The following is a 13,263-nucleotide window of genomic DNA, read 5'->3' as shown; positions in this document are numbered from 1 at the left end:
GAGAAGCTTGAGAATAAAGAGTGATGATTAATGGATAACGGAGTTTCTTTGGGGGAAAAGATAAAATTTTTCTGGAATTAGATGATGGGGGTAGCTGAACAACTTTGTTAATGTACTAAAAACTGTTAAACTTTACTTTTTAAAATGATAAATTTGATGACATGTAACTTGTCAATCAATAAAAAATAATAAAAGACACATTCTTGGTATCACATGGCTTTTAACCTGAAAGTTACATTACCACATAGATATCTCTAAGATGTATCTCCCAAATACCACACAAGTTTTTAAAAGAAAAGAAGCCATAAGAGGAGCCAATTTTGGTGTGGTAAAAAATTTAGTTGACTAAAAAAAATGTGTGAATTTCTTGTTCTTTCTGTATAGGTAGTCTCCTTTTTCAGACAATTAAAGTAAGTAATTCTGAACTGAAACTACACGGATTCACACGGCCTGTGGTGGGCAAGTCTATGTGGCGGGTCTGGCTCTCTTAGGCCTTCCTGTCTCATTTGTGGGACTTCTGGCCCTTTTATTTCAAGCACCCTGAGGTAACCAGTGACCTTGTGAAGTTTTGCACCATTCTTTCTTCATACCTATGGCTGTCCTCCACCTTGCTTCTGAGAGGCTTAACCAGAGCTTGAAATGTGGGGTTCCCTATCTCAAATTCAATAAGTTCAACCCAAAGAATGATCCTTTCCAGGTAAAACTTGAAGCCTTAGATCCAGGAAGTGGGGAGACATCCTTAGACAACAGGCAGATTCTCTTTGTGTGTCAATGGCAACACAGAGGAAAGAGCTCACAGAAGTCCCACTCTTAGTCCTTGGCATAAGCTTCTGGTCTACCTAGTGACCTGTTAGTCATGCCACTAGGAATCTCCAGAAGATTAAATTATCATAAAAATCCAAGAACTTTGGATAATTCGGGGAACATTTTCTGTGTTAAGTCAAATGCTATTCAGTAAGTTTTAGTTCCAACTCTGTTGAGTTTCTTGTCATTATAAGTGATGAAGGGATGGATCCTATATGGTCCTCACAATCATTCTTTTAGCTAGAGATTGAGGCCCTGATACAGGGTCAACCTTCTGTCCACCAACTCCCTCTGCCTTTAAGATGTTCTCTGCCCAGAAGCTGCCTCAGAACCTCGTGCATCTGGTCTCCTAGAAGAAGATTCAGCCCTAGCATTTGCACACAGGGGCAAGAGTACACATGAAGGCCCCCCGCTTCCTCCAACCCAAGGCCTTCCCCTTTTGTTTTCTTAGCATTTGCTCAGTCTTACAACTTAAGGGACCTCATGCACACTCATGGGTATATGGATATCCTGGTCCACACGCAAGAGGCCTGCAAAGAGCTGCTCTTTGACCACAGACTGGGATATGCAAGAAGAACATTTCAGGGTTCAAAGTCCCCGAAGCACGGAGTAGAAGGAAGTATGTTGATTCCAGGTAGTTATGTCTCTTCTCTCCTCTTAAACTAGAGTAGGGACCTCAGGCTCAGGCCCCATTTGCCTGGATCTAATGGCAGAACCAACTGGAATCTTCCAGAAAGAGGCAGCTGTGGAGGTACATTCTACCTCTGAATGGTTTAAGACTAAGCTCAGGAAGCTTTCTTAACCACTTTCTTACCTACACCCCTTTCTCCATAATATAGGATACACATTGCACATGGGTCTATAATCATGCAAACAAGTAAGAGAATCTTCTTTTTTTTTAAAGATTTTATTTACTTATTTGACAGAGAGATCACAAATAGATAGAGAGACAGGCAGAGAAGCAGAGGGGAAAGAAGACACCCCCCTGAGCAGAGAGCCCAATGTGGGGCTCGATCCCAGGACCCCAAGAGCCGAAGGTAGAGGCTTAACCCATAGAGCCACCCAGGCATCCCCAAGTAAAAGAATCTTGATGAATTCTCTTCTTAGAGGAGAAAGAAGTTCATGTGACATGGGGTAAACTAGGCCAAGGTTTAGGCCTTGAAGAGACCATTTTAAGCACACACACTTACTTCACATATAATTACTAAGCTCTTGTTCTTTCTCACTGAGACACTCAGCAGGACTCAGGAGTTTAATGAGTTTTTCTCCCTTTATTGAGCATCCAAAGTGGTTTTTGCTTTTATGGGGATAATTTAGAAATTGTTGTGAAGTGTAATTCATTTTTGTAATAATGCATGTAATATATTTTGCACTAATAAGCATTTGCAATGTGATTTGTTTGTGCATGTGTCCTCTCTGCTCCCCAGAATGCTAACGAATAAAGTGAGATAACGTACTTTCTTAAAAGCACAGTTTATTATTTTCACTTTTAGAAAATGAACTATTTTCTCAAAAGGAGAGAAATACAAAGTGGCTGCAAAGATAATTTCTAAGAAAGAAAGATGAACTCGATTCAACTTTGTTATTATTTTTTTGTGTGTGTGAGGGGCAGAGGCAGAGGGAGAGAGAGAATCTCAAGCAGGTGCCACACCCAGCGTGGAGCCTGACACAAGGCTCAATCTCACAACCCTGAGATCATGACTTGAGCCAACATAGGGATTCAGATACTTAACCAACTGCTTCACCCAGGTGCCCCTCAATTCAGCTTTATTTTTCTACGTTTTTCCTCCCAACATTCTTCAGCATAAGTGAAGAACTTATCTGTTACATTCTCAATATTCCCTCTAATTAGTCCTAACTTCTTGTATGTCTCTGTGTGTGTGTGTGTGTTTGTACATACATACGTATTTAGAATAATTGCCTGTACTGCCTATATTTAAGCGAAGTCGTGTGTCCTGGTCTATAATCACTAGAGACTTCCTTCTGAGAAAACGTCCTTCTTTACCACACAATTTACTTTATAGCATGATTCCCTCAAGGGATACACCCTTCCTGGGTAGATTATTTTCTCAGACAGACTGTAAGTGCTCATCAAGGAATGAGCCTCCAGTAAGTCCTCCCTTTTCATTTACTCGATATGTATATCCAAATTCCTTCCACCCTTCTAAGTCCTCATCAGGACAACTCCCTAATTTAAAAGGCCCAGAGCAAGAACCCACAAGTTCTCTTGTTCAAAAAGCAGGAAAAATTATCTTTCCTTTCTTTTTCTGTTTCTCTCTTGATGTGTCACGATATGTATTTTTTAAATTTGCTGTTTAACACCATGTTTCCTTGAGCATAGGGATACTTAAGGGGTGAGCACAGACCCTCCCAGGTGCCCCCAGCCTTGCCCAACAACTTGGAGCCCCAGATGCACACAGTGACTCCCACTTGCCTGCACCTGTGTCCAGATTCCTGCCTGGCCCAGTGGCTACAGACTCAGCATGGGGGCAGGGAGCTGGAGGCCTACAACCTGTGGGAGAGGGGTTGGAATGAGGGGATAAGCAAGCTCCGCCTCACCCCCTTGCTCCATTGTTTCTTTGCACTTCACTTACAAAACACAAATTCAAAGATAAATTTCTTAAGAATTTCAAGAGATGTCCACAGAGCATTAAGCCCTAAGTGCAGGTGCCCCTTTCTGAGCTAGGGGTTGCCCCTGCAGTCCTCACTCTTTACCTCTTATGATATCTTTTCTAGGGCCCAGCTTGGTGGTGGCCCAGGACAGAGAGTTAACATGCACTTGTGAAAGTACTTCCTTAATGGCCAGTTGCTCTCATCAGTTGGGGCGGGGGTGGGGGCGGTTGTGCTTTATTTTCCAGCAACTGTCTTCTTGCCTCCATTCTCATCACTCACCTGCCAGGGCCCACTGTAGGGGAAATCAGGAGTCTGGCCAAGACATTCATCTGTAATTTACACCATTGCTCTGACTTGGAAAGTACCATACCTCCATCATCACTGAAAGATGGGCAATTCTTTTATTACAAAAGAAGTCCATCAAAGTCTCCACAACTTCTATACCAAGTCAGCATCTTCTGCTTTTCCTTCTTTCATCAAGGACATTGCCTAATGGAGGGCAGACTGCCTCCCTATCCACTGGGTATTAAATGGTGAGTAAAGGAAGAGCAGGGGAGGGTTTCCTGCCTCGTTCTGAATTTATCTTGGCCCCACTCCTCAAGCAGACTTAGATGTCCTTCCTGAGACACAGGTACATTTGTTTTGTTAACCTATGTCTTGATTTTTATTATTCCCCTCTGTTTCTTGCGCACATATGTCTACATCAGAGTTTTTTATTCTTAGGTATAAACATGAAGTCCCCACTCCATTGTTTAAGGACATAAGCACTAAAACATGGTTTTTGAAATAGCAACACTTTTCTCGTTGAAAAGTCACACACATGATAGAGAGTGTGGTAAATTTAGAACCTAAGAAAATCAACATCCATCAGAATTGCCATCTTACCATCCAGAGATAATCATTTAGTATTTTAGCATGTGAATCACTGGACTTCTTTATACATACACGTTTATGGGGCCTATACTATTGAAATGTTGTACATATATGTTTTACAATAGGTTTTTATTCATTAAGTAACACACCAAGAATACTTGCCACACTATTAACATATTATTAACACAATATTTATTTATTTATTTATTTTAAAGATTTATTTATTTGTCAGAGAGAGAGAGAGAGAGTACAAGCAGGGGGAGCGGCAGGCAGAGGGAGACGCAGGGAGCCCAATGTGGGGTTGGATGTCAGGACCTTGGATCATGACCTGAGCCAAAGGCAGACGCTTAACCGACCGAGCCACCCAGGCATCCTAATACTAACATAATTTAAAAATTTTTGATACACAAGAATCATTTGGGAGCATGTAGAAAATGAAGATACACTCATCTACCGAGTCTAACTCATAAATCTGAGGTAAGGACTAGAGATCTGCATTTTGAAAACCATCCCAGGTGATTCTGATCTAGATGATTCTTGGCACTTGCTCTGAGGAACAGGATCTACAACATGATTTTTAATTGCTACACTGTGTTCTATTTTATAGATGTCATAATTTATTAAAACAACCCCATATTGTTCAATTAACTCTAGTTTCCAAATTTTCACATGCACAATTAATTCCTCAATGAATAACCTACTTCATTAATCTTTCTGAACATCTCTGATTATTTCCCTAGGAAAATTTTGCATGGAATTACTGGGTCAAAGGGAATGCTAGCCCTGGCAATGTAGATGGTATATTGAGTGGAAAAGCAAACTTGTAAGCTTCAAAGTATTAGACTAACATGAAATATGTAACACCTGCCCTTTTTTGAAAACTTTTGTATGCCAGGACAGTAGTTCTCAAATTTATCATGCATTGGGATTACTTTGAGGGCTTGTTAAAAACAGATTGTTGCCACTTCCTTCCTGTCCTCTTCTGATTCATTGGGTCTGGGGTGGGGTGGGGTATTTGCATTTCTAATAAGTTCCCAGATGCTGCTGCTTCAGTTGCTTTGGAAACCACATTTTGAGAACCATGGCACTAGACACGATCTTAAGTATTTTATGTAAGTTACTCAAGTCACAATAGTCCGTTACAATCAAGGACTAGGATTCAGTGAGGATCCAAGGCAGTGAAGCTAATGATGGTGGAGCTGGGATTTGATTCCAAGTTTGATCAAAGGCTGATGCTTTTCTCGTAGGCAACCTGGTTTCTTCTTTCATTTTACTGCCCACAAATGAAATATTTTGTATGTCTTTATAACAAGCACCATACGTTTCAGTGTAAACCACCTCCCCTTACAATCTATTAGGGGTATCTGAGGGAAGAGAAAGGTTAGGAGGAGTTTAGTTGAGAATGTTTTCAGAGGAAAACATTCTCAACTCCAGTTTTCAGGGGAAACTGGTTTGATGAGTTACCCGCTACTATTCACGTCAATCTGAAAGGTTGCTTCCCTGCCCTCCAGTGGCTTCAACAACAAGTAGACACCAAGAGAATCATTTCTCAGCAGTGACTGCAACCATATAATAGTCCTTCCCTGGACGAGTGCTCTACTTTCCTCAAAACCACCTCCAGGTTTCTCCACACAGTGACCTAAACAACATGTTTGTTCAGGCAAGTCAGAAAATACATCACATCAGTGCAAAAAAACAAAGAATTCTTGTCAAACTGGTTGGCTAATATTACCCAGCAAGACAAACACCCAGTGGATTGGCAAAGCATGAAGCTGGTTGACTTCTACCAGGGTCATTTTAAGAGAGGTGAACATTTCCTAACCTACACCCAGAATCACCAAGTGAATCACATGCATTTCACAACTAAAGAAATTCTAAGACCTAATTATGTACATTTTTACCTGTTTATTATCTTGGGCCATTGTCACCCTATGTGTTGATAATTGTGTGTGTAGATTATTTTTATACAAGTCATTCAGCCCTCGTTTATTCATCCTGGGAGCTGAGGATCGTGTTAGGCACTCTTCAAGGAGAAACAACTGTTGTCTGTTTAAAACCTGTTTTGTATGGCTTCTAGCCTAATTCTGTTGGATGCGGATACCTTAGAATGATCTGCTCTTACTGTTCAATTCATTATGTAATGCAAATTGTAACTTCCATCCGGGTTAAAAATAAATTGAGTCTGGGATGCTTTATGTTGTAGGACGAGGCAATACATTTCAATAAATATTTTGTCCAGAGATTATAAGGAGCCTTGTTCAGCCCCTGGTTTTATCATTTGTAGCGACTTCCTAACTGGATAAGGACAGGTCTTAGGCAAAGAAGGCTTGAGAAGTCTGTCTGTGGAAGAGTGAGTGTTCATCATCTGAGTTGCTCCAAGTGCCAGAAGCTGGTATCAAGAGTTGCTTGTTTTTGGTAGCAGCAGGATTACAGCAATTAGAATTGTCTGACAAGGGGAGGAATGTCCAATGACATAGAGGTCCCTATGAACTGAAAGAATTAACATTCAGACTAGATGGTTGTCTTGTCAGGAATGCTGCCAATGGCATGTCTACACTAGGGAAGAACTTTGAGTAGCTGATTCCTAGAAATCCTATAAGACATGTACTCTCTCTCTCTCATTCTTTCTCTTTGTTTCTCTCTATATATCTCTGTAGTGAGGGGACTTAAAGTGAGAAAGTATAGTATGGAGGAGGGGCAAGGGAGGCAAGTATCACACCTTCCTGTCTTCTTCCTGGAAGTATCTAGGTGAGAGGTAGGAGTGGGATTTAAGGTGTGACAGGAATGTAAATTGTAAAAGGGTAGCCTCCTCTTTCACAAACCACATTTCCATCTTGTGTTGATTTAGTATCTTTAGCTGTAGTGCTCTCTCCAAACCCAGCAATTCAAGAATTATTCATTGGTGGGACTGCTTGAAACATGAGTGTGTAGCCAAACCTTATCAACGGGCATCCAATTAGCCAGAATGACTTTGAAAATTCTGTTATTCGAAAACACAGAAGAAAATCATCTAAAACAAGCCCATATTGATGCTTTAGAATAAAAAAGGACATTTTCAAGCTATAGCGCAGTTTCAATATAAATTCAGCTTAGTGTGTGGTTAGGCAATGAACACTGAAATTCATGATGATTGCGTAAGAAATTCTTTCCTCAAAAGAAGTTCCTATCACTATTCTATGAAGAAAAGCAGGTTGGTAGATATATTTCAGAAATATTTTCAGTACTAAAGATGAAGACAAGTTTTCTATTCATCACTGATATAGCCAGAAAATTTCCCCAGCCGCCGTACCCCAGTTGCTTATTAAAAACTCTACCTATCAGTTAGGAACCATACAATGAATACTGAGAACTGTTGTCAAAATTACTATTATGCAAATCAGAAAATACAACTCTAAAATTCCCAGATCCTTATGTTAAATAATTTTTATGTGGTTAAGCTTCACGTTTCACTACATATGTACAAGGAAGAGTGGATCAAATTTCTTCGAGAATGTCACAGTTATATTTCTAGGAGTCAAACTCGGTTGTATTGAGAGGCAGTGGAGAGTGACATGTTAGCACATGGGTTCCTGTGGCCAGGCTCACTCTGGGGGCTGCCTCTGTGTTCACTTCGAGCCAGCTGCATGCCCTTGGGCAATTCATTTCTGTCTGCATTCCCCGTCAAATAGACAGGAAAAGCACCAAGGTTATGGAAGTCTGAAGATTCAGGGAGATAAATGTCTCATGTGCTTTTCCCAGAGCCTGGCACTGGGCAGACAACAAAGTTTAGCTGTGGTTATTATATAGTTCCATTGAAGACTTTATGTTAGGAAGTACTGTGGGGGTTTTTTTTGTTTGTTTGTTTTTGGTTTGGGTTTTTTTTTTTTTTTAGTTGTGGTAAAATATATATAATCTAAAAGGGACCAGTTTAACCATTTGTGCAATTCTGTGTTCTTTTTATTTACAGGGGAAGTATGACCATTTATAACAAATATCTATACATTAACACTATGCAATTTGCTTTAGCATTAAGCACTGAGAAAAATAATCAAGACCAATAAGAACATTTGGTATGAAGATCAAAACAATACAAAGTCCTCCACAGCTTCATAATTTTAAAATGAAGTGTATGGGGACACCTGGGTGGCTCAGTTGGTTAAGCCTCTGCCTTTGGCTCAGGTCATGATCCCAGGGTCCTGGGACTGAGATCCACATTAGGCTCCTTTCACAGAAAGGAGTCTGCTTCTTCTTCTTCTTCTTCTTCTTTTTTTTAAAGATATTTATTTGTTTATTTATTTATTTGACAGAGATCACAAGTAGGCAGAGAGGCAGGCAGAGAGGAGGAAGCAGGCTCCCTGCTGAGCAGACAACCCTATGCCGGGCTCAATCGCAGGACCCTGAGATCATGACCTGAGCCGAAGGTAGAAGCTTAACCCACTGAGCCACTCAAACACCCCAATGGAGTCTGCTTCTCCCTCTGCCTATTGCTCCCTCTGCTTGTGCTCTCTCTCTGACAAATAACTAAAATAAAATCTTCTTAAAAAATAAAATTAAGTTGGGGCGCCTGGGTGAAGCCGCTGCCTTCGGCTCAGGTCGTGATCTCAGGGTCCTGGGATCGAGTCCCGCATCGGGCTCTCTGCTCAGCGGGGAGCCTGCTTCCCTCTCTCTCTGCTTGCCTCTCTGTCTACTTGTGATCTCTGTCTGTCAAATAAACAAAAATTAAAAAAAAAATTAAAAAATAAAATGAAGTGTATGAAGGCATATACTAACTTCTTCAAAGGGCTCAATAATATTTCAAATCCAGAATTTACTGAAAATACCTTCATTAAGTACAAAATTTATCTTTATACAAAGAAGGACCGAAACATACAGAAAAATATAAACTGAAAGGTAAATTCTCTCTTGCGCTTTACAAATCCCTTTTCCTCTTCTCCCAGTAGTTTACGTATCTTTCTAGAAATGTTCTATGCATCTATCAGCATATAAATCTGTGTTTATAGGTTTACAAATAGTATCATACTAGAGTCACTATTTTCCATGTGGATACTTTTTAACTTTAAAGTTTGTCTGAAAACTCTTCTCATGCTTTTAGAGGACTTATGGTATTCTATTATGGAGACATGTCACAATTTATTGACCAGCTCCTAATAATAATAGATAATAATTAGATTTCCAGGGTTCCCCCCCCCCCTCCGGCAAAGATAACTGGATCAAGTGCCTTTGTACACAGAGGCATATCTTCTTATAATAAAGATTAATGATAGCCTAGCAGATTATTTTAATGAGACTAGAAAGCAAAGTTAAAATATACAATTAATGAGAGTATTTGGGGTGGATTGTTATGCTCTGGATTTCTTGGTTCTTTACTTGACATCATGTCTTCTTAGGGATGAAATTGAAGGAGTGTAACCTTGTAGCTAAGAGTTGAGGACAATGGAATCCCATCATTTATGAGTCAGACAAGATTCTTAATCTCTCTGAACCTAGTCCTTCTCCATGGGGTTAGTAAGACAATCAAATGAGATGTTGAAAGTCAGCATTTTGCACAGTGGTATTTAGCCTTGATAACCTCTCAATAAATGATAACATAAGTAGTTAATAACTGTCTGGTGATAGTGATTATTCTTAAGGAGCAGTAGACTGGGGCTTCCCAAATTTTCAATTTTTTAATATTGACACAACCAGTTTTAATTATCCATTTATTGTTTACTTGAGGTCTATTCCCTCCTATACCTCAAGACTCTTATTAATCTTTGTCTCGAAATTTTTTGATTTCCAAGTCTGGGTTAGGACGGGGCTCATATCCTAGGGGAATTTGGTCTAGATCTGAAGTCAGGAAAAAAAAAAATGCATTTTTTAAGAAAAAGTTCACTGAGCATTTAGTAACAAGCAAAGCGATGATGGCAAAAATATCTCAGGATATTTGCCAGCTTTGCTGCTCATCAAGACTTTGTGAATTGCCTTTCGGGGGCTTACGTTCTCGAATCCTCAAGCTGCACTGCTCTGTGGCCTGTGACCGGGTTCTACCAACAGATGCCCCAGATCTGAAGCGGGGAGTGAGAAGCAGGAGCATGTGTCCTACTTTATTTATTTATATTTTTTTGGTGAGGATCACCGTGACAGCTGGAGCTCCTGGCAACAGGGGCGGAGCTTCCGGTGTCTGGTGTCAGCCTCAGCTGCGGTTGTGTCTGCCCAGTGGCCAGGGCCATTGAGACTTCTCCGGAGCAGCCCGTGGGGGTGCAGTTTGGGCTGGCTTCCGGGCTGTAACCTCTCCGCCTGGCTCTCTGACTCTCCAGCAGCAGCTCAGGATGTTGCTCAATTACTTTGTTGCTTAAATAGGCCAAATGAGTTCTGTTATTCATGATTGAGTGCCAACAATCCCCATTTCCCTAAGCCCCCAACTCCTCTCCTTTCCTCATTTCATTGTGTGGCAGCTTGGTCCTGCTGGTCGCTCAGGCCCCAGATCTTGCTGTTATCCTTGATTGACCTCACTCTTTCTCTCAGTTGCAGCCTAATAGGTCTTTCGATATACATTCCAACCCCTGTGGTTCATTGCTAACCTAGCTACCGGAGTGGTCTTCCAAATAAATCATAAGTCACATTATGTCCCTCCTCTCCTTAGAATCTTCTGGTGGCCTCCACCTCCCTGAATAAAGTCCTCACCCAGGTATGGTTAGAAGCCTTGCAGATGGCATTCAATCTCTCTTGAGGACATCTCAATGAGCGGAGAGTGGCGGTGACCCCCGGGCTATCTCGGAGACCTAGCCAGTGATTTGAAAGCATTTTAACACTTATAAAATCACCATATATGACCTATCTCCTTTACCTCTTCAACAATGCTATGAACTTCAAGGAACAAAAATTGTCATTCCATTTTCCAGTCAAGAAACTGACCTTTGAGAAAGTTAAGTGACTTGCACGTGGTCAAATAACCAGTGACACTCTGGGCCAGAGAGTTCAGTAACTTTGTTTGACGAATCCCACACATGTGGACAGGCAGACTTAAAACAGAGGGCACAGTTTTGGAGTAAGACAGACTTGACTGTACATTTTTCTATCTCTCTCTCCTTGTCTTAGACAAATTACCTACCTTTTCTGACCCTCATTTTGTTTATTGCAAGGCAGGTAGACAATGCCTCCAGGGATCAAACATTCCAAATGAGGTAAGGCTTCTGAAGCTCCCAGTCTAGGATCTGATACACAGTGGATTCTTAGTAAATAGAACTTTTATTGTGGGCAAATGCTTATCATCCTAAAGATTATTCAGACATGGGAATCAAAAAATAGAAAGGAGGGACTAGAATACCTACTTCATCTGGAAGTTCTGGGTGTCTGTAAAGAATCTGAAATATTTTTATTTCTTTCACATTCAAAAGACCAGATTAGTGGACCCAGAATTGACCAAGTTTTTTGTTTGTTTGTTTTTTGTTTTTTGTTTTGTCGTCTGAACATCTTAAAAGTATTTTTTCTTATCTTTATCTGGGGGGAATGTCACAGAAAAATGACTTTTGCTTTCACCTCTTCAGAAGGTTCAAGAAGGTAGGAAAGCTTTCATTCCAAAGCAATTTTTAAATTTCCCTTAAAAAAATAAGTGTGGCGGCGTGTCTGGGTGGCTCAGTCATTAAGCATATACCTTCAGCTCAGGTCCTGATCCCTGAGTCCTGGGATCCCCACATCAGGCTCCCTGCTCGGTAGGAAGCCTGTTTCTCTCCCTTTCACTCTCCCTGCTTGTGTTCCGTCTCTCACTGTGTCTCTCTCTCTGGAAAATAAATAAATAAATAATCTTAAAAAAAAAAAAAAAAAAAAGAAAGAAAGAAGAAGAAAGAAAGAAGTGTGAGAACTCCCAGAGTATATTGAATTTTGTTTCTCAAATACTGTTTCAATATACCCTTCAAGTACCTGATGTCAGGTGGTTATTGTATAATGAGATTCATAGGAGATTTACAAACTTCTAGAGGGGGCTGAGATTCATGAATTCCTTGAGTGGACATTTGAGTCAGAATCAATGAAGCATTGACAGTTGATGCCCCCAACAGATCAAGCAACATATCCGATATTATCTGGTCCAGATTCTGGTTTACGTTGGATCCAATCCAGACAACAAACCTGTGGAAGGTCTGAGTAATACGTGACTCTAAATTTGCTGCAAGATGCGTGATATTTGTGAATCTGTCAGCTATGATGAACTTTCTTTTGTTTGTTTTCTCTTTTTCAGGTTCAACTACGTGAGCAAAATATCATTTAAGCCCCTCAGATCTTCATACAAATTTGTTCTGTTGTACATAAATACATGTCCTTGTGGTTAGTTGATGTTGACTTCATTCCTATTCCGAAAAATGGGCTAGACCAAGTAACATACCATTTATTGATGCCAGCATTAGGCAGTGTTCGTTTGATCGAAAGGACTCGGGTATTTCAATTTAATGTCTTACTACATGTTAAGCTGTGATACAGCAGAAGGGCCCAGAAGGGCAACTATTGGAGTGACTACTCCTCATGCTCCTGTCTGACATTCCCAAGGTAGGATTCGGTTACAAAGGGCCATAGGGAAATCTGGTCAGAGAGCTGAAGCGCAGAGAAGAAACATAAAGAGATGGCAATAACGAGGCGATGAGGCAGTCAGTTTGTGTTACCTCATCAGGCTGTGAGGAGGGAGACCATCCTGCCGGAATGCCTCATTGCTTTCAGGATAGACACTCCCAGACCTGGTCAGTTCAGGACGCTTCACAAGCAGCCAGACTGTGTGGTTCCTCTGGAATGTTCCACATCTCAAGCAGATTCAAATGCATCTGGAAGAGATTGGCTGAGCAACCAAAACAAGAAATTCTAAGCTTCTGTGTATGTATGTACGTATGTATGTGCCATGTGGGGATGTTTGGGATACAGGACACATGTCTCCTCTTACGATTCAACTCCAATCCCATCTGAGCAATGACTCAAAGTTCAGCATACTCTCAGTTCGTTACTTTATTTATTTATTTTAAAGATTTTTTT

The sequence above is a fragment of the Mustela nivalis genome (genome assembly GCF_964662115.1).
Source record: "Mustela nivalis genome assembly, chromosome: 5".
NCBI lineage: Eukaryota > Metazoa > Chordata > Mammalia > Carnivora > Mustelidae > Mustela > Mustela nivalis.
Note: the sequence above shows the minus strand (reverse complement) of the source record.